Genomic DNA, 23,179 nt, shown 5'->3' on the forward strand with positions numbered 1-23,179 from the left:
AGGCAACTTTATGTAGATATATGCCTGCCAGATAATATCACTCTTTCCTTCTCACACATATTCTAACTGGGCAGCATGCCTCCAACTGTGTTCCACCCTGCAAGGCCTGGGCTCCCCATGTTAAGATTAGTTCTCTGATTTGGCAGCTTAAAACAACACAAATATATTATCTTACAGTTCTGGAGGTTAGAGTTCCAGAATGAATTTCACTGGGCTAAAATCAAGGTGCGGGTAGGGCTGGGGTTTTTTTTGTTGTTGTTGTTGTTGTTGGGTTTTTTTTTTTTTTTTTTTGAGGCTTTAGAAGATAATCCACTTATTTGCCTCTTTCAGCTTCTGGAGGACCCTTCATCGCTTGGCTTATGGCCCTCTTCATCCATCTTCAAAGCCAGGAACATTGCATTTACCTGAACATTCATCTATAGTCTCATCTCCCTCTAGCCATAGCCGAGAAATGTTCTTCACTTTGAAGAAACCATATGGGTTGAATTGTGGCCCCTCAAAAGGTATGTCCACATCCTAATCCCCAGGCCTTATGAATGTTACATTGCTTGGAGAAAGGTTCTTTGCAGACGTAATTATACATATTGAGGTGAGAAGATTATCTCAGATTATCGGGCTGGACTCTATATCCAATGAAAAGTGTCTTTATAAAAGAAAAGCCGATAGAGTTTTGAGATGGGAGAGGAAAAGACGCAGAGAAGAGGAGGCAATGTGATCATAGAGGCAGAGATTGGAGTAATGCAGCTACAAATCAAGGGACACCCACAGCCACCGGAAGCTGGAAAAGGCTCCCCGGGAGCCTCCAGAGGAAGTGCAGCCCTGCTGACACCTTGATTACAGACTTGTAGCCACCACAAACACAGCCTCAGGCTGTCTTTAATATTTTGCTTGCATCCTTACTTAATTATCTTGGATCTGTATCCTGGATGTCGATGTGGAATAATGGAAAGCACACACACGTGGAGTCAGGCAGACTTCTGCTTAATCTCTCGCTCTTTATTTATTCCCTGTGTATTCCTGGGCAGTTAATTTAACCTCTATGAGCTTATTTTCTCATCTTTAAGACGTGGGTAATCATATGCGCTCCATAGAGTCATTGTGAGGATTAAACTAGATAACATATATAACATGCCTGGTACATAGGAGGCATTTGATGAATGTTGCCTTCCTTTTCCTATCACCCTATAATCTGTGAACCAGTAGTACTCTATAGTCTTGAAGTAGATGGTCTGGTAGAGCAGATATTTTTGTATAGGGACTTTCTAATTTTCCTTCAAATCTCACTGTGTAGGTAGCTTTCTTTTGTTTTTTAAATTTCCCTTTATCTATATGAAGGCATGGGTGACACATAAAAATTGTATATAACCACTGTGTAGATAACTTTCTAACCTGATTATACATAAGATTTCCCCTGATGACATTGCATTTTATTTTGAACTATGATTATACCTACACAACATTAAAGTTTCTGGTTGAAAAGGGGAAAGTCCTACCAAAATGGCTGTTTAGGAAAACACACTATAATAACAAATAAACAAATATTTGTACATACTATGTGTTAAGTGTTGTAGACATTAGGGAATGAGATTAACATAGTACTTATGCTTATGGAGTGAGGAAGACTGACCAGTAACTAAACAACTCTAGCACAGTTGTCTCTTGGTATCTATGGGGTATTGACTCCAGGACCCTTGTGGATACCAAAATCCAAGGATGCTCAAGCTCCTGATACAAAATGATGCAGCATTTGCATATAACCTATGTACATCCTCCAGTATACTTTAAATCATTTTTAGATTACTTATACCAAATGCAATGTAAGTCATCTCTAGATTACTTATAATATACCTAATGCAACTTAATTTGAAGGCTCATTTCCATCAGGCTTCAAATGTACTGTAATCATTTGTATTATTTTAAAAAGTCAGTTTTCCTGTCTCCTGTTACAGCAAAAACTTGTTAAAAGAATTGTCTCTACTTACTGTCACTATTGTCTCTTCTCTTATTGTTTCTTGAATCCACTCCAGTCACACTTACACCCCTACCACTTCACTGAAATGAAGCAAGGTAAAAACTATACAAATAGTCATTATACTCATTGTTTAAGGAATAATGACAAGAAAAAAAAAGTCTGTACATGTGCAGTACAGATGCGACTATCATAGACCTAACTACATTTTCAATTTGTGGTTGGCTGAATCCATGGATACAGAGGGTATAGTGTGATTGGTGCCATGGTGTGCACAGACACAAGGGGTGCTTAACAGGAAATAAGGACTCCCTGGAGTAAGTAAAGTCTAAGTCGAGATTTAAATGGTGAATGGAAGTTAGCTATGTAGAGTCCCTCTTACCTTCCACAAATAAAGAAAGGGAGAAAAATATAAAGGAAAAATTGTTTTAACAAACTTAATTAGTGTAAACATTAAGTTTAAAATTCTGGGTATCTAAACAGAGCCGTTCTTGTTTTTGTTTCCATTGAAAAATGTTTGGATATAGTTGCACTACTGAGATGGGAATGAATGGCCCATTGATAAAATTCTTTCAAGTCACTTGGAGGAAAAGAGGGCTTTTATTACATTTTGCACAGATGTCCCCAGCCAGCAGGTAGGGCCATTAGTCAAGATTTAAATACTATATCACAAATGTTCCTGAATACAAACCCCTGATTGAGGAAAGAGGGTAGATTTGGACCAAGTTGTGTTCATGGTAGGATGTTGGGTAGGGAATGGTGTCAAATAGAAGATGTAGTTGCTGGTTTATAGGAATAATAATAATCCCAAAAATATGTTGTGCATTAATTTATGTGCCAAATACTGTTCTAAGCACTTTTTGTGTATTAACTAATTTAATTCTTCCAATGGTTCTGTGAGGTAGGTAATACTACTATTCTTACTTTACAGATAGTAAAGACAGACTTACAGACAGACTTTACTACAGTCAGCAAGTGATAGAGCTGGGATCCAAGTCAAAACAAGTTGACTTGAAAACCTGTGCTGTTAACTCCTACAGTCAGTACTTTTCCCCTTGGGGAAATAAGGGCTTTGTGGAAATGTAGACACAGAAATGACATATGAGAAGAGAAAACAGAAGCAAATATCAGCATGACTATATGGCCATATATCCATTAAGTGCCAAGAGACAGGCTGAGTGATTAGAGTTACTGAACCTGGGGTTGGGATGGGGTGGGGATTACTTTGTCAGGAAGGTCTACAGAAAAATAAATCTTAGGCTGGGTGCGGTGGCTCACGCCTGTAAGCCCAGCACTTTGGGAGGCCGAGGAGGGCAGATTACCTGAAGTTGGGAGTTCGAGACCAGCCTGACCAACATGGAGAAACCCCGCCTCTACTGAAAATACAAAATTAGCCAGGCATGGTGGTGTATGCCTGTAATCCCAGCTACTCTGGAGGCTGAGGCAGGAGAATCGCTTGCACCCAGGAGGTGAAGGTTGTGGTAAGCCGAGATTGTGCCATTGCACTCCAGCCTGGCCAACAAGAGCGATACTCCATCTCAAAAAATAAATAAATAAAATAAATAAATCTTAATCCGTGTTTTGTTAAGAGAGGAATGTAATTATAACTACTACTAGTTAACATTTTTTGAGCCCCTACTATGTGCCAATAAATGTTTTAGATAATATCTAACTCAATAGTCAAAACAACCTGAGGCAGGTACTATTATATTTCTATTTTTAGATGCGGAAACTAAGACACAGAGAAGATAATTTTCCCAAAGTGTCTGAGCTCAAAAGGGGTGGAGCCAGGTTTTGAACCAAGGCAGCCTGACTCTTCCTTAAATATATTGACTTGCTCCGGTAATTCTTCCCTCTCTCTCGTGTCAACAATTTTTCTGTCTTCATGGAATCATTCCTATCCGCCTTCAAATGTGCTGTAATCATTTGTATTATTTTAAAAAGTCAAATTTCCTGTCTCCCTTTATAGCAAAAACTCATTAAAAGAATTATCTCTACTTATTATCTTTCTTCCCATTGTTTCTTGAATCCACTCCAGTCAGACTCACACTCCTACCACTTTGCTGAAACTGCTCTTGTCAAGGTCACCAGTGACCTCACCATAGCTAAATGTCACGGTCAATTCTCAGCTCTCATCTTACTTGACCTTTTAGCACTATTTCCTATAACAGATCCTTCCTTTGTCTTCCAGGACATTATCCCTGCTTTCTTTGTTTTTTTGTTTTTCCTATTTCCCTAGCTGCTCCAGTTTCCTTTTGTGGGTTCTTCATATTTCCAACTTCTTAATGTCAGAGTCCTAGACTGCTTCTCACTTCTATTCATAATCACTCCCTCAGTGATATCATTCTGTCTTGTGACGTTAAATACCACCTACGTGCTGTTGAATTCCCAAATTTATATCTGCAGTCCAGATCTCTCTTCCAAACTCCAGATTTGTATATCCAACTGACTACTTGTCATTCCATTTGGATGTCTAATTGGAATCTGAAATTTAATATGTCCAAAACCAAACTGCTGATATTTTCCCCACAATCTGATCTTTTCATTGTCTGGCTCATTTCAATTAATGGCCATACAATATTCCAGCTGCTTAGGTCAAAAACTTTGGCATCACCTTTGACTCTTCCCTTTTTCTCATTCCCTCACCTCAGTCTAAATTCAATCTTAATGATTTCATCTTCAAAATATATTTGGACTCTAACTACTTTTTACCAACTTTACTGCAATCATTGTGGCATGGTTGGATTATTGCAACAGCCTCTTAATGGGTCTCCCTGATTTCACCCTTAACCTTCTAACCCACAGCAGCCTGAGTGATCTTGTTAAAGCCTAAGTCAGAGCATGCCACCTTTCTTATCATAATTCTGCAATGACTCCTCATCTCATTTGAAGCAAAAGCTAACGTCTATACGATGGCCTATGGCCCTACCCCAGTGGTTTTTAATCATTACTATATATTAGAATCACCTGGAGAACTTTTAAAAAAAAATTCTGGTCCTCACTCCCAAATAAAATGAAGCCATATCTCCAGGAGTGATAATATGTGGTATGGCCCAGGTATCTGCAGTTTTTCATAGTTCCTCAGGTAATTCTGAGAATCAGAAAGGGTTGAGAGTTCCTGACTTCATTATGCCTTAATCTTCTACTACTCACTATCCCTGGCTTATTTCTATTCCAATCACATTGGCCTGCTTGCTGGAGGATGCCAGGCACGCTTTTCCCTCAGAGTCTTGGCACTAGCTGCTCCCTCTGCCTAGTATGTCCATCCCCAGTTCCCATGATGGCTCACTCCCTCACCTTCTTCAAGTCTTTGCACAAAAGTGGCTTCTCTATGAAGCCTTTCCCGGTTCCCATTTCAAAGTGCATTAATCTTTTCTGCTTTATGTTCATCTATAGCCTTATCATCCTTATCATCTTAAATATTATGGTTTTACTTCTTTTAGTGCATATCTCCCCTAGCTAGAATGTAAGCGAGCTCTCTGTGGGCAGGGATTGATCTGTTTTATTTACTGCCATATCTCCAGCGCCTGGTGCATAGTATCCATTCAGTAAATAAATGTTGAGTAAATGAATTATATGACAAAATAACACATAATAAAGCAAGATTAGGGTAACAAGGCATCCAAGTAAAATGAAGAGCAGAGGAAAATCCAGGTAAGTAGTTAAGTCTATTTGCCTTTAGTTCAAGGGCAAAGAGGTGTCCACAAACTAAGTCTATATGCTCACTAATAAAATTTGAGATTGATTCTCAAGCTAGTCGAGAGGTCCTTGAATTTTTTAAGTCCATGAACCTCTTTGTTAGTCTGTTGAGGCTAATGGAAGTCTTTTCAGAATAATGTTTTTAAATAAATAAAATGAAATCCATAGAATTAAAAGGAGACCAATTATTTTGAAATATAGTTAGAATAATTTTTAAAGGTTGTAACATAATGATATATGTGCCTCTATATTAGTATGTCAAAATCAGAGGTCGACAAACTTTTTCTCTAAAGGGTTAGATAATAAATGTTTTTAGCTTTGTGGGCAATATAGTCTCTTGGAACTACTCAACTCTGCCATTGTAGCATGAAAGCAGCCGAAGATAAAATATATACGTGAATTAGCATGACTGTCTTCCGATAAAACTTGAGCTACAAAAGCAGGCAGCAGGCAGTTTTCCAAATAATAAGGTCTACTGATTAGTCTAATAACTATGATGGTTTTGAAGTGGCAGTGATCCTAAATGATATTTTGAGATACCTATTAATACAACACCTGTAATGTGATATAAAAAATTTTGTGATTTTTGTTGGTGACAAAGTCACAGGTGCTGCTAATATTAACTATAATTTATACACTCATAGTTGAAGGAAACACTAAGTTATAGTTAAAAGTCAGTAAAATAAAGATGTAATTTTTCCCATCCAAATTCACAGACCCCCTAAATTCTGTTCATGGACCCCAGTGTAAGAACCCCTGAGCTAGGAGTCTTGATTAACAGTTCAAAATACACATATTAACAACAGAATAAGATTTAACTCAGAGTGAATGAAAATCCCTTCTTAGTTGAGTAAGTTTAGAATAGACCCAGATCCTGGTCACATATAGCTTTGTGGTGGTTGTATCGGCTGATGGCAAGAATTGATCTCCACAATATCTCACAGCCCCTAGTAAAGGGTGTCAGGAGCAGCTACTAAATAGAAACAAGCCTGGAAGGAAGTGAAGAGGACTGAATTTGATTGTTTGAAGTGCAGAGAAGGAATGAGCAGGCAGGGATCTTCCATCAGTTTTAAAATTCTGAGGAAGTTGCACAAACTTATCGAATTGTCAAGATTTGCAGGCATTGATGAGCCTGGTTCTGTACATACATACATACAATGAAAAGGAGTATTATTAAGGGAAGCAGTGGAAGGCCCATGACCTTTTCTGGAAAACGGCAGATCCCTTCTCTATAATTCCAACATTACCCAGAAGCCTCCAACTTCTTAGAATTCCTAGTTTAAAACTGCAAATATGCCAGCAATAACTTTCAAACACCACAATTTCCGCTAATATTGCCTCATACCCAATTCGGCTTTATAGCGCAGTTCCAATGTAATTGTAGCTACTGCATTGATTGGGTCAGAGAATCTATGTAGATTTCTAACCAGATCCAAGCAAGAACTTTTTCAGGACCCAGAAACTTATTGCCCTTTAGAGTGGTAGTTAAGCGAAAAAGAAAAAACCTGGTATTTTGAATTTATGGCAATAATAGAAAAATTGCTAGCTGCTTTTGATGAAGGAGTTTACAGTGAATACAACACTGCATATATTGACTTCATATTTCAGTGCACATTCAGATTTATTGATTAGAGAAGGACTGACTCAAATCAAGATTGATTTGATAGAAATCACAGTCTGCTTATTTATCATGTGGAGAAAATTTACACATCTACCTAAGCATAGGGGTATTAGTTATTGACTCTGAATTAAGACTTGGCTGAGTGTCAAGTTTCCACTGGCAGTCTATAGGCCTCTTTCGAGAAAATTCTTGTTTGCATTTGAGCAAGAAACCATGAAAGGAACATTTTGGTTGTTTAAACATCCAAAAGCACTTTGAAAAATCAAAATATAGTACAATGTTGTTAACTGGTATTTGTGGTGATACTAAGATTGTTGGCTGAATGAAATTTTCTTTTATTCTATTTATAAAGAAAGCAAATGAAGAATAATGTTAACAAGAGGACAAGATTTCAAGCACTTTAGTTATACTCATTTATAAGTAAATATTAGTATACCAATTAGAAATCATTCTCTAATAAGGCAGGATGTTAAATAGTCTCGGAACAGCCATTCAAAAGCAGTCTCTTAAGTTAACTGTACTTAGAAGTACTTGGTTAAATTAGCAGTAATTTAGCTAATATTTGTGAAGTACTTAGATTATGCCAGAATGTGCTATATATTTTTCGCAGATAGTCTTTTAAACCCTTTAAAAAATCCCTAATAAGTAGGTATTGGTATTGTTCTCATTTTACATTTGAGAAAACTGAGTTTCAGAGAGGCTAAGTGACTTGCCAGCGGTCTCACAGACAATACATAGAGATGGAATAAAAACTGGTTCCGCTGGGTTCTTCAATTTGTGAGTTCTTGAGTCAATTATGCCCCCCTCACAGTGAGGAGGGAGTAGGGAAATCGGGAAGAGAAAGAGCAGATTAATAATATTTAATTGAAAATCCTAAATTTCACATCTTTCAGGAATTAATCACTCAGGGCACTGGTTCCTAACTACAAACCAAGTGGCATTAGATTTTGGAAGAAAGGGCTTAACCCAGTTTGCTACTGGTTATTTTCCTTCAGTACAATTGCATTGCAAGGGAAATACCTGCTCACAAGTGTTAAGGGCCTTATTACTGTTCAAATGCCCTTTTAATACTCTTTATGCTGGCAAGGGTACATTACAAATGAAATACAGGAGAGGAATAATTCAAACTCCTTGGATGGTGGCATTTTGTAAACCTCAAAGCCATAGTACAAATCTCTCTCAAACCTCTGGAAATCCATCTTCATAGCATAGAGTAGGTGGGAAGGGGCTTGCAAATCCTTTTCAACCTGACAGCTCAAAAACCTAACTTGTTTTCTGATTCCTCAGCTGTGACAGGTCGGTGGCGGTGTATTTTTCACTTCAGAAGCCAAGAACTTTTGCTAGAATATGAAGGCCAGAGCAGCTGGGCTTTAATGCTAGATTCTGCACAGGGAAGACAAAGGAAAAAACAGGATGAAGTATATGTCAGGTCTGTTCTGGTGTTTTTGCATAAAATGCATTTGATAATAAACATTAGATTTTGAAAGTTCCTGTGCCTTTAGACACAATGTCTTGGCAAATTCTCAGCATCTTGCCTACCATCTGTATACACCCATTTGCTCCACTTAGTTAACCTATTCCTAACTCTTACTCCTCAAGGAAGTGTATCTCCACACAATTTGAGGTGGCAAATAATCTGTCTGCCCCCAAATATTACTCTACCACCTGGCTACTGAGCCTGAAATTTCCACTATGGTTCATTTATTATAATTTTGTCTACTTACTACATCTGTTTATCCTTCCAGCTACCCACCAATCTGTCAAAAAAATATTGTCTGCTCTGTGCCAATCACTCTGTTGCATTCTGGAAATTCATTGATAATTAAAGCAGACGTGGCTTTTGCCTTTGAGTGTACGGCCTATTGGGTGAGACACAATAGACATGTAAAGGGACACAGAAGTGATTCACTTTAAATTGTGCTATGTGCTATGATGAATATGAATGCAATGGGTGTCATGACAGAAGATAACAGGAAGGAATCTACATAGCGTGCTCAGGTGTCAGTTTAGTTGAAACTTTTTTTTTTTTTTTTGAGACAGGGTCTTTTTCTGTTGCCCATACTGCAGTGCAGTGGTGTGATCATAACTCACTGGAGCTTCAACCTCCTGAGTTCAAGCGATCCTCCTGCCTCAGCCTCCCAAGTAACTGGGATTACATGCATATGCTACCACACTTGGCTAATTTTTAAATGTTTGCACAGATGGGGTCTCACCATTTTGCCTAGGCTATTCTTGAACTCCTGGCCTCAAGTGATCCTCCTGCCTTGGCCTCCCAAAGTTTTGGAATTATAGGCATGAGCCACCATGCCTGGCCTCAGTTGAAACTTACATTCTACTAGAGGGAACTCCATTTAAAGTACATATACAGCTGGGTGTGGTGGCTCATGCCTGTAACCCCAGCACTTTGAGAGGCCAAGGCAGGAGGGTCCCTTGAGCCCAGGAGTTTGTGATCAGCCTGGGCAACATACCTAGATCCCATCTCAAAAAAATTAAAAATATAAATATAAATAAAATACACATATACCATGTAGCAGGGGTATGCACTAACTTACTAGAGTGGTCACATTCACAGAGGATAGGACTCTGAGGGCATGGGTCTCAGAATAGATCGGTTTTTTTGGTAGACTGTGGGTCAGAGAGAAGAGAAGTAGACCAACTGAATACTAAGTGTTGTTTAAAAGGTTATCTTTCCTCATTCCAACCTTAGCACCAAGAGGTAGGTAGGTGTCAACTCTATTCTAGGGATAGAAAAAGCAGTTTCTGAGAGGTTAAGCAATTTGACCAAGGTCACAAGTTGGTGGTGGCAAACCCTAGGAATAGGAAAGCTAGAGTGTTATGTGTGGGGAGGAGTAGGGGGTTGGATAAAATCTAAGGCCTACCAAAAGGAAAACAGAGGCAAAAAAAAAAAAAGGTATAATGTCATTAACCAAACATGAATTAAAAGACCTGGTCCCGTCTTTAAATTGGTTACAATTCACCTGCAGAAAGATGAGGAACTCACGATAAAGGGCAGAATAGTATAAGCAATACTAATAGTCAAGTCAAAACTGTGCGTTATGACTGAGGAAGATAAACAAGAAACATGCAAGGGAGGAGTCAGGAAACTTTGAAAAGGCTACTCGGAGGAGGTTGTCAAAGCCATTGAAAATGGAGACTTCCTTTAAATACAGTGCTTGCTTCCTCTTGTTTGGATGAAGTAGTTTTAGATTTCAAGCAAGTTAGGTACAAAACAATGATTACTGAACTGTCTGGAAGGTCAACAGACACATTATGATCATTGAGTTATGAATCACTGAAGGCTGTATGGGTCCAGGCAACATCCCATCTGCGGGTGCTATTTCAGGTCGAAATGCATAATATCAGTTGTTGTCCCCAGCTCCACTTCCCGTCACTAAAATGTGACAGTGATTAAACGCAAAATGCAAATATTACAGTATGTAAGTACAAATTTAAAACAATAATGGCCTCTTGTCAGACAATACGGAAAGGCAAAGTTGCATGGAATTTGTTATTATACTTGCAAATGCAGCAATATTTACAATGGGTTGACACAGAGCTACATAACCCAATACAAGGCGAGGGAAGAATTATGGAAAGCAGGAAAGCAAAATTGTGAACACAGAACACTGCCTTTAAGGAATCACAAAGGAAGGCATGAAGAGGGAGGAAAACAGTTTCAAGGTCAGTGTTCCTAAGACATTTTGGAATAGCCCCCATGCTCCTAATTTCTTTTATGAATCAAAGCAGAAGCCAAAGGATGAGTTTTTTGAAGTTTGCTTATGGCCTAACGTCCTCAGTGTCAACTCTAATTTCTTAATTGTCTTATACTTCTTAAATCTCTCATTTTTCTATGAACCATGAGATCCACGAGGCCAGAAACCATGTCTGTCTTGTTCACCATTCTATTTCTAGCATCTAACAGTGCCTGGCATGTAGTGCCTGCTCAATAAATATTTGGCATTTGAACAAATAATTGTTCTCCTGGCTGCCTTGAAAGCTCTCGTGGCTTTTCTCTCCTACTAAGAAATTGCCTTCAGGCTCTGTATCTCTCCTTATCCAATTATTTTCACTAAAACCTGCTTATTTTATATCTTATTCTCTCAGAGACTCTCTAAAGATAGAAGATTTTAACAATAAGATTAATAGTTTCAGACACTGCATTAATCTGGGTCCAACCAGAAAAATAGAAAACCACTGTAAGTGTTTAAAATAGAGGAAATTTAATGCCAGGAACCAGTTACACAGATGGTGGGGATACACATAAGGGCAGTCTTGCCTCCCAGATCAAGAGTATGTTGAAAGCAGTTCTCTTGATGCTTAATTCTGTTATGAGCTCATGCAATCTAAGGGTTGGAAAGAATCTTAAACTTCGTTAAGCTCCAACTCATCAGATGGCTGTTGTGCCACAGATGGCTATTGCCTACTCCAACATCTCCTCTTCTCTTTCTCCTCAGGCACAGAATGCCTATTTTTAGATGAACACATTTCTACCCAGAATCAAAGAGATTCTGTTTTTCTGACCTTCCTTGCAGCTAGCCAAGGCCATGAGACTAACTTTTAGGCAGTAATATGTAAGCAAAGGTGTCATGTGGGACTTCCAGGGAGGTTTCTGAAAAGGAGTGGACACATTTAAGAGGCGCTTCTTTTGGTTTTTCTTCCCTCCTTTTTGAGGCCTATAGTGAAGACATGTTGTGGGAACTCCATGGGCCCATGAAGTATCCTTGCAGGTAGAAGACATGGGATAGGATTATACAACAGGAAGACAGGACCCTAGGTCCGTGATGACACTAGAGAATTATCCTGTAGCTTTGGACTGCCCACTTCCAAACCACTTTCACATGAAAGAAAAATAAACTTCTATATTATTTAGCCATTGTTGTTGAGTTTTCTGATCTTTTGCTTTCTTTCTATTATATACAACTGAATCTAATCCTAACTAATCCGGTTATATCGTTTTTATTGCATCTGAGACAAACGGCCATTTAACTTTGGCTTGGATACTTCCTGTGGTGGGAAACTTACTAATTCTTTGGGTGGACTTTGTATCTTTGAACAGCCATTACTAATGAAAAATTTTCTTAACTGATTGCAAATTTATATTTATTAAGATTTTACTTAAGGGTGTTTAAATGGTTTGGGGTCACAAAGAGCCTTCAAATTATTTTTTCACGTCACGTATTTGAAGATATGTCATGTTCCTCGGAGTCAGCTCATCTCCAGTTTAAATATCTCCAATTCTTTCAACTACTCCCTACAAGACATCGTTTCTTCATTTCAATAAGTTTGACCTAGCTTCATGTATTAGTTCACACAGCAAGCCCTATGGAAAAGAGCTCCAGGCTATGAGATTCAGCTATGTTGCCTGCAGCCCAGTTTATTTAATTTATTCAATTGAACTAAGGAAAAGGTACTTTCTACTTGCTCTTGTGTAAATTAGCAGCCTGAAGTTTACATAATGGACCTCACTATTTTGGGTGGTCTAAAATTGAGGTTAAAACAGACACGATTATTTAATCCTATACTATATTATTATCAGTGTGTTCAGCAAGAGACTTAAAGTTTTAATTCATTATTAACCACATTGTACACAAACCAGCTTCTCCTTTTACACAGTAATGAGGCAACATTCCCAGAGTCATTAGCTATTGCTTAATCTTTTCAAACAAAGCTCCCTTCTTAAATGTTTCTGTGGATGTAGCCAATTCAGACTGTTGGGCTCTCATCTCCAGGGCCGTCTGCTTAGCACCTGTCGATCACTTCTAATGGCAACATATTCTTGGAGTCTACTGAGAAACGGCTTTCCATATGTGTTAGAAGAAATTTATAGTCTTTCAAAATGTGCGTCTAAGAGTTATGCTTCTCCCCCACCACCCAACTAGAAGAGTGGCAAATGCCATTGGCTCCTACCTGTCAAATTCAATAAACTAATTTTTTTGTCATCTCAGCTGACACTTCTATGGCATTTCACACTGTTGACTACCTCATTTTCAAAATTATCTACCCCTTTGTTTACCAACATGGCATCCCTACTGGTTCTTCTTCTGTATATGGCCATTTCTCAATTTCCCGTGCTGGGTCCTCTTCCTCTAATCACCACTTAATTGTTGCTGTTCTTCAGAGCCCTGACCATGGCCATCTGTGCTTCTCATTTTGCGCCTTTACCCCATACAATCCCATCTACTTCTGTATAATCAGCATAGGCTGATGACCTTTTAGTCTGTATCTCCAGCTCTGACCTCTCTCTTCTGAGCTCCAAATCAGCATTTTCAACTGACACAGGGGCGGAGCTCTTGATGACACACAGGCACCACAAACCATGAATCTTCAAAACTCATTATCTTCCCACCCACAACTCAGATATTCAAGCTAAAATCAGAGAATCAGGCACTTTCTTACCTTTCTGTAGTTATTCCTGTCAATAAACATGTCATTTAGAGATGTGAAAACTGAGGCTGAGTGCTCAAGTAGCTTGTCTATAAATCTTGCAGCTACTACAAGATGATTTTTTAAAATTTATTTTTAAATTTTCTTTTTTTTTTTTTTCCTTTTTTCTAAGCCCATACCTTACAAGGACACTACAAGACAAATTCTAACACATTTCAGTCTAACTCTGGAGCTGGAACTCTTAACTCTTATGCTAAATTCCCCTTACTAGGTAGTTCTATTATAGAATATTTTGTCTTCATCTTGAAAATCAGAGAGCAAGACCCTGAGGGAAGAGAACACTTAAGAGGAAAGGGTTGTTGAAACATTAGGTTAGGAGGGAGGTGAGGTACCTGAACAACTGGGAGAAGTAAAAGCTCAAAAAGTGCAGGGAACAAAAGGCAGTTGAAGGAAAAAGTGCCACGAGCCAGGGCAGAGCAGGAAGGGCCTCAGGCCAAAATAGTCTCTCTTAGGGTCTTATTGAGAAACAAGTGACCTCACTAGGATTCAATCAAGATTGTAGGTAAGCGGTTTCCAGGTGGGAAAGGAAAAAACCTTTTGGTAATCCCAAACTTCGATTTCCACATAACTTGTATTGAAATCAAAAGGGCCTGTTGACTGATACATGTGAATGGTAAACATGATGAATAGCTGCAAAACATAATAATTGGCATTACTTTGGAACAGAAGCAAAGGTACAATTATCATAGCCCATTCAGCCATGAAAATTAGAAGCAAATTGACAGTAAAATAATTATTCTCAAAACATTTTTTCAACAGTTTTATTAAGCATCTTTCTACTGTAGTCATTTTTATTTCTTCTGCTCCAAATTCTGTCAGCCACTTTTTTTTTTTTTTTTTTTTTTCTGGCTTTACACTTAGCAACCCATTAGGAATGGAACTCATTTTCAGTACACAAAAGGCTTTGGGACAGCAAATTTCTTTAATTTTAACACTCTCTCAGTATCCGCTGCTTGACCAAATAGATATATTCCAACAATATTGGCTATAAGATAAATTCTATTTTGCTCTTGCTTACATTAGAATGCTGAGGATGTGTTCCCATGAGTTTCTCCCTCCTTGTACCCCACCGAATGGAATGTTAAAAATACGGAGAAAGGTCAGTATCAAGAAGACATTTCTTAGATAGCATTGATGCCGTGATTATTAGGGGGTGGGGGAAAGGTGTTTTGTTTGGGTTCTTTCTTCTGCCATAGGTCCACTGTTCCTCTTACCCTTTTTCAGGAAAATAATTTATTCTAAACCTGTTATTCTAAACCTGTTTGTCTTCACTCTTATTATGGATCTAAATAGTATCTAGAAAGTATTTGTGTGATGCTGTATCTCACCACTAAGTGCTACGTTTTAATACAAGTTACTCCAGCATGAAAATTCCTTACATTATATTCTTAGCTACTTTAAAAAGTAAGGTAAATGAACTTCTTTATCAATATCTAAATTAGAACTCAGGTAAAGTGAATTTGCTTAAAGCAAGGAGCAAGGTAAATTTATTTAAAACATGGGAACATTTTAGTTAAAATTCACATTTCTATCACCTCCTTCTAAATGACATTGTCAAAATGCTTTCACATGGCTTATGGTTTCATTTATAAAGTAGCTAGAAAAAAGCCCAATACTTAACCCTAAATAGCTACTGATTTGTTTTTGAGGTAACTGAGGCCGTACAGCCTTTATAAATTGATTAAAAGGCAGGAATGATAATTTCTTTCATGTGTCTCAGTTTCTAAATGCCAAGTTTGTTATCCTTAGACTAGGCATATAACCTCTGGGTTGTTATATTTAAAATAATAACTTATCACTGTCCTGTTTTCTTATAGTATTATATGAATTTATGGATTAATAATCAGAAAATTCCTTCTGGATGAATCTGGCTTTTGTTTCAAGGTGTCTAGCAGGCACACAATGATATAACTAGCTTATGAATTCTGAATTTTTAATTCAGTATTCAGATTACATTCAGAATTCAGAAAGTAATTCCTTTCTCTGAATTACTTTGTCCTTTTCTCATGTTTTTATAAGAATTTAAGGCCTGCCAGATTGGATCATGCCAGTATTTCCTATAGTGTAAGATTCTACCTTCAACTGTGGCATTAAGAGAAATTTTGTGGCAAGATGGATATATTTGCTTTTCATGACAGCAACCTTAAAAGCTTAGGAACAATCCCTAATAATCTTTTTTGCCCATATTTAAAAATTATTCTTATTATTTTTAAATTGACAAATTAAAATTATATACATATATGGTATACAGCATAATTCAAATATGTATACATTGTGGGATGGCTAGATCAAGCTAATTAACATATGCATTACCTCATAGACTTATCATTTTTTTGTGATGAGAACACTTAGAATCTACTTTCTTAGTAATTTTCAAGTATACAATACATCGTTATTAACCACAGTCACCATGTTCTACAATAAATCTCTTGAAATTATCCTTCCTGTCTAAATAAAATTTTGTGTCCTTTGATTCCTAATAACCTTAACTACTCTCCACTCATTAAGGACCTGTCATACATAATTTTTTCTTAACATCATTGTAACCTTCTTATATTTTTCATTTGGATTACTATGTTTTTCTACATACTGATAAACAACTGATTTGACTAAAATTTATCCACTGAATTGCCTGATTTATTGACAGAGTAAGCTGAATGTTTTGGCATTTTATAGATGTAGCCAAAGGCACACACCAAACAAGCAAACTGAATGGGAAAATGCTTGTGACAGTTTGGCCTGAGGGTACTGTCAAGCTCCCCTGGCATTCTAGAAGATCCCTTTCCAGGGAAAGCAAAGCGCATGGCAAGACAAATTATCAGATCAGGTCAGCATCAAATTTCAATAACCATGGAAAAAAATGTAGGAACGGGTGGCAGACCCGAATCAAGAGCTAAGCACCAGGTGGTATCAAACATATATGAGGGTGTGACTTATCTGACCTTTTTATGACATTTGACCTTGATGGTCACTTGATTTCAAGATAAGAGTTGGGAAACTCCTGTGGCTTGGGCCATATGGTTCCAGATGATTCAGTTACTGACAAAATCACTAATGGGGGAAAATATTTATAGAAGTGTAGAATCCCAAACTAACAAGGATTGGGCCTGCTCTAATAGATATTGACCACATTTCACTTGCACTGTTAGATTCCTTTTTGAAAACTGTCTCTTAAAGGGATGGTTTCAGACTGTAGTCTGAAATATGAGTCTTTTCAGAAGAGGATTACTAGTGAGATGAAGGGACTCCAAGTCATGACATAAGGAACCCAGGATGTTTAATTAGGAGTAAAAAATACTTAGGGAGGGTTATTTTTTAGAGGAGGGATCAAATTTGTCCCGTGTGGCTACATATAACAAATCTAGGAACAGATTTCAGCTTGATATAAGGAAGAATTTTCTGTGACTTGGATCAGCGCTAACAAAAATGGGCAGCCTTAACAGCATTGCCTGTTATCATAGGTCTTTGGATACACTGAGGTAGGGTACACAATGGGCAGGAAGAGGGTAGAGGGGAGTTCTGAAGTGTATGAATGCTTGGGCCAAGTCAGTCATTAGTAGACTACCGGATCTGTATGACCAGTTAGTGAAGATTCAAGAAAAAACAAAAATACTGATATAGATTTCCAACTTTTAATTTTTTTAACCAAGTGAAGTCTGATAAGGTTTTAGAGGGGCAATGGATATCATTTCCCTTGTCTTCCTGAGTCTGAAATTCATCAGAATTTGGAGCCAGAATGCCTGGGTTTGAATATAGACTGTCACTTACTAGCTGAGTGACCTCAGGAAAATTATTTAAACCTTCTGTGCCTCAGTTTCTTCATTTGTAAAATGGGGATAATAATACCTACCTCAAGTATAAAGCATGTGAATGGCATGTTGTTCATAATAAATGCCTTCAAAGTGTTAGCTATTAGCTCTTAATTGGCATACAGATACAGAAGTTAGCTGAAAGATCAAATGTCACCTTTAGCACAGATACAACTGAAGTGGAGATTGTGGATTTAGATCTTCAGTCAAATGGGTGTACTAATACGTCACCCCTGATCAGTTTACCCATCCAGTCATTGACCCATCTGTACAACTATAGGTCTTCTCCATAGAAGTTGGTTTCTTTCCTGTTTGGCATAGAATGTGGGCATTTTGTGGATAAGATGGCTCCAGAAAGTGAGAAACTCAGAAGGGGCCAAGTCAAAGACACTCACTTTTTTCTTTGAAACTTACTAAATAAAATAATTCACTTTTCCTACTATGGTGAGGAGTAAATGAAGAGTAGGGAAGGTAGGAGTATTTTTCTAGTGGAGCTCTCTTTCCATGTATATATGAGGCAAAAAATGAAAGTTCACCCTCTAAGGAGAACACTAGGGAAAGAAGAAAAAACAAACTATCATTTAAAACACCATCATTTCATACCCCAAAAGTAGAAGGGACATAATCTCAGAGTGAAGCAAAGTCCTTTAATACATTTAGCTTCCTACCACATTGCCCTTATTGTTTTACAGACCTGAAAGATTTCATTAGGATTTTGCACAAGTCCCTGAAACTGGCCTTTGGGAGCCACTGAAATAGATGACTTTTCAGATCCTTCTAACCATGAGATGTTTTAATTCTATGATAGAATTTCATTTGTACCTGGACCACAGAAGAGAACCAAGGGACTGGACCTAGGTCAAGGGACAGGCAGATCCTGAAAATGTGTTTGTAAAAGGGTTGGCAGTCAGACCCAGAGCAGAGTACTTTTTCTCCTTGGAATTCTTAATCATATTTCCCAACCGCCAGTATGGAGAAAAATTTATCTAAAAAGACCAGAGGGTTATCGTGAGGAGAACTCGATGTTGAACCTCTGTGCTCAATCTTGAGCTTTGGGCTCTCCATTGCCAGCCTGTGCACCATAATAGTTGGAAGAAAAGACAGAAATGCCAGTTTTGGCATCTCCCTCAGTAATAACATTTCAAATGTCTTCGCTTTTTTTGTCTTAACATTTTATTACCAGCTTGTAGTTCTTCTCATCCCACGTGTGGTCCCACATTCCCCCTTGTGAACTGATGAAGCTACGTTGCAGCAAATTGAAATAGAAAACCACATATCCAGGGTGATTTATCATTAATGTGAAATTCTATCCAAACCTGAAAGTCAAGGAACAGGAATCCCAAGCTGTTTCAAAATTCATATTACAAGACAGACAATCAGATGCCCCAAACCACAACATCTTGTACTCTATTAATCGTATACTGACAGAGCCCTTTGGTTGCATTTGTGTTTCCAAATAAATACAAACATATGTCACCATTTTTTATTGATTTTGGAATTTCCTAGGAAGGAAACGCTGTTAAATTATAACAAACGGTGTCAACTAAAACAAATAGTGCAAAACCCATTAAGAAGGCATTTGTTGCAGAACTTGGTTTGATTTGTTGGCATCAGTTGAAATCATGTCAAAATCATGTCTCTGGAAACCAAATAAAAATTTGTTTGCAAATTTGTCTTCAGCAAGCATTTCTAGCACATAAAAATCCTTAAGAATCAATATGGTTTTATTCAGTATGCAAATGTATTGAAAAGCATTACGGCAAAAATTCCATTGCTGAATTATATGATAGCGTTAGTGAATTAATAAATAATAATAGATGATAAATAATATAAGGACTGAACTAGATAATACATTTATGAAGAAGTAGAGGGAGAAAAAGATTAAAGGGATAGTCTTGGGAGAAGATCAATTTTCAGATAAGCTAAAATAACATTTTATATTCAGAAAATTAATGGAGTTAAGTCCTGTAACGCACAAAGTCCAGTTGAAGTAAATTTCACTGCAGACTGTAAAAAGGAAAGGAGATGGAAATTGCCTAGTTCTGAAGTGATAACCATTGGAGTTCTAACATGAATCAGTCTGCATCTATGATTTGCATGACTGTGTTTGCCTTCCAGGTAATTGGGAATTTAATTGCTATCAGGATAAAATTTGAGTATTATTTGCAAATTATATCAATGCAATGCATCCCAATGTGCGTTTTTGAGAGTGATTGTAATTAGGCAAATGGAAGGGCTGCAGTTGGTGCTGGACTTCAGTATAGAACTTAAAAAGAGCTTATCTTCAGCATACTCCAGATTCTCTACTGCTACTACCCTCTTGTTCCTCACCTTACAGTGCTGTTCGAACTGCATCTGACCTTTTTGTCCCTCTCTCTGTTTCCTCCTCACACTGAAACAGACCCCTTCTAATCTCATTCCTGATATGTTTAAAGGAGCTCGTTAATGTCTTTATCCCTTATCTCTCCCAGATACTTTCTTTCTCTTTTTGCAAAGTAAAAAAATACAAAACCCAAGCTGAATCTCAACCACCATCTACTATCACCATAGTTTTATAAAAAGAAGGGGGCTTTAATGCCTCCCAGCCCCCAGGACATCATCTCAGGAAGGACATCATCTCAGAAAAATAGACAGCTTTTAACTGAATACATTTAGCTTTTTGACAAACTCTCATTACATTGACCTTATTTTCTAATTTTTTTTTAAAAGCCAAATTTTATCACAGCCCAGCACTATTTTGTAAACTGATGTCTGAAAACTGCTGTGATGTTGCAAAGGGAAGGGGTACTGATTTTTTGTGGTGGGGTAAAGTATAGTTATGGAACAAAGCAGGATGAAGCTAGGAGGTTCATCTTAGGGATCAGACAGTAGCAACAGGCTCTGGGGTAAAGTAGAAAGAATACATGGAATATAGGGACGACAAGTAAGGCTATATCGGTGGGGAAGCATGTTGGAGAGGGTTACAAGGACTTTACAAACATGGCTACTCAAGGGGAAATGACTATAGTTCTTCCCATGGCTCTTACAACCTCCTTGACATGAATGGTTAGAATTGTAGGACTTTGTACGGTGTGGCTGGCCTTTTGCTGGCCATGTCACACTGTGCAGCCAGCTTCCTTGCTGCAGTGATTGGATATTGCAATTCCCCTTCCTCTGTAAGCACCACTGATATAAGCCCATTTTGGGTTGGCAAGACAGCATTTTTTATTGATTTGAATTCTGCAAAGTGTTCTGTAAGCAAAGTCTTCTAGAATCAGGGAGAGCAAAGTTGCTGAATTATGCATATGTTATATGTACATAGTATATTTGTACGCGTGTGTGTATTCCAACTTCTAAAACAGATTATACCAGTTTCTTTTTTTTTTCCTTTGCGAAAAAAAAAAAAAAAGACCAAAAGAGCTCAATCAAAGCTTCAACTAAGTGATGTCAGGGTTCCAGCTTTGGGGGTTGTTAGAAGCATCCTGAGGAAAAATTCAACAGAACAATGCCCTGTTGTTACTTGTGAGTGAAATCTACAGACCATCAGAGGGAGTACTTTAGCTGCTGTGAAAGGGCTCAGAGGGAGCCAGATAATAAATGTACAACAATCCAATGTCAGAAATGATCACTATTGCAAAATGAGACTGAAAGTCTTTTTTTTTTTTTTTTTTTTTTTTTTTTTTAGCAATTTATACAGATGAAGTCCCAACTCTGGCCATGGCCAATATTAGTTGGATAATTCTTTGAATCTGGCTAATGTGGAATCTTGCAAGGACAAAGAGGATTTGCTCATGAACTGGTAAGAGAGGTACTGGTCATGCATGCTTAAATGTGCTAATAGTTCTGGTCTTTAATGGTACCGACTTAATGAAGATGATGTTATGCATTTTTAATTGTTCGCCTATGATTCGACATTAGCCATGCCTTTCTAATATGAAGATTTGTTGGCCAGAACTGACATTAGCTGAAAGTGGATCCTTAACTTGTCAGTTCCTCCCACATCTTCCTTGCCTTTGTTTTCCCTAGTGCCTTTCAACTGAATTGATGAGCCCTATTTGCAGACCCAGATCACCCCCTAACCCTTTCCTAAATCAATGTTTAAAATGGCAGAAAATATATCAACAACCTCAGACTAATTTAACACGGCTTGAAACACTGAGCCGGGAGTGAGCTTTGTGCATTCATTACACCCCTGAATTGCAGTGCTCCTCGCCCCCTTTCTAGGTTACTTTCGCTCTGTTCTCCCACTGTGCAGTTTGGTAATTTGGCCTTGTTTCCCTCTAGGACTAACTCCCCATGCAGAACCTTGCCTAACTCCTGCCAAACTTTTCTTCCTAGACTCTGCCCTAGCCCATTTCTTTGATACCTTATCAGTTGGCAAGATATGGACATATCATGATGATGATGCACACTGTGCTTCACTTCTGGGTTGAAACCTTTCTAGAAGTTCTTGTTACTGAGTTGGCTCTCCTCCCTCTGACTATTATTTGAGGCTATAAACACTGCTCTAGGTATTCCCAACTGTCCTGGCTGAGATCCTGCTCTGCAAACTGTGGTCAGATTCCCTCAAAACCTATTCTAGTTAATGGGTCTTTGCTTGGTCCAACTTCCTCTCCCCTCATGCATTGTGGCTGAATCCATCTATGATTTGTCTTTGTAGTTGATGTGAGGGTTTCTGCAAAAAGCTCTATCTCCAAAGTCTCCATCTATGATACCTGAAATTTCTTGCTATTAGAGATTCAGTACTTTGACATAGGATATTTTCTATAGGTAATGTCTGTAAGAATGCATATATTCCAGGTGTCTCAGGGTGTTCTAGGTTAAGCTGTGGTAGTGAGTAAACCCAAATATGTAATAGCTCAATATAATAGTTTATTTCTTGCTCACATAGCAATCCTGTGTGGGTTCTCAAGTCAGCAGGGTGGTTCTCCTCCCCACAGTCATTTTGAGATTCAGGTTTTCCCCATTTTGTGGCCCCTCAATTCCCTAGGGCCTCATTGGCATCTATACACAGCTGGTGGAAGAAAAGAGCCAGACTGGAGTAAGACCCTTTTCTTAAAAGCTTTGACCTGAAGGTGGCGCCCTGTACGTATTCTCACATGCCATTGGTCAAAATTCAATCACATGTTCACATCTAATTGCAAGGGAGGCTGGGGAATGTAGTCTAGTCATTTTGCCAGGAAAAATATGGGAGAATAGATTTAGGAGGACAGCTAACAGTTGCTGCCATACCAAATAAGGATAACATGCTAACTCGTTTTCAGTCTTTAATGCCCTAACACAGTTTGGCTAATTAAATTGCTAATATCTTGGAAAACAGATGACGAAATAACAGGATATGAGCTAGGTCAGGAGAACAAAGTAGAGGAGTGTAGAGAATACATAGCCAAACATAGTTCATTGAATGGAAAGGTCAGATTTCCTTGAGGTGAAAAATTTGCAGAGATAGTGAGAGGTGACAACGTGCTAGCAGCCCTAGCTTGCTCTTGGCACCTCCTCGGCCTCGTGTCTGCTCCGGCCGCACTTGAGGAGCCCTTCAGCCTGCCGCTGCGCTGTGGGGGCCCCTCTCTGGGGCTGGCCAAGGCTGGAACCGGCTACCTCTGCTCATGGGGAGGTGTGGAGGGGGAAGCGCGGGAGGGAGCCGGGGCTGTGCACGGC

General features: G+C 38.3%; 1 long non-coding RNA gene across 1 annotated transcript in view; it reads left to right on the forward strand.

The window, feature by feature from the left end:
• Window positions 1-312: 312 nt before the first annotated feature.
• The window catches only part of LOC105468454 (uncharacterized), a 64,857-nt gene continuing 41,990 nt past the window's right edge, over window positions 313-23,179 (forward strand). Inside the window, exons 1-2 of the long non-coding RNA XR_011618296.1 lie at window positions 313-503; window positions 21,207-21,320. This is a non-coding gene — a long non-coding RNA (uncharacterized lncRNA). The remainder of the gene's footprint in view (window positions 504-21,206; window positions 21,321-23,179) is intronic.

This window comes from Macaca nemestrina, chromosome X (genome assembly GCF_043159975.1).
Source record: "Macaca nemestrina isolate mMacNem1 chromosome X, mMacNem.hap1, whole genome shotgun sequence".
Classification (NCBI taxonomy): Eukaryota; Metazoa; Chordata; class Mammalia; order Primates; family Cercopithecidae; genus Macaca; species Macaca nemestrina.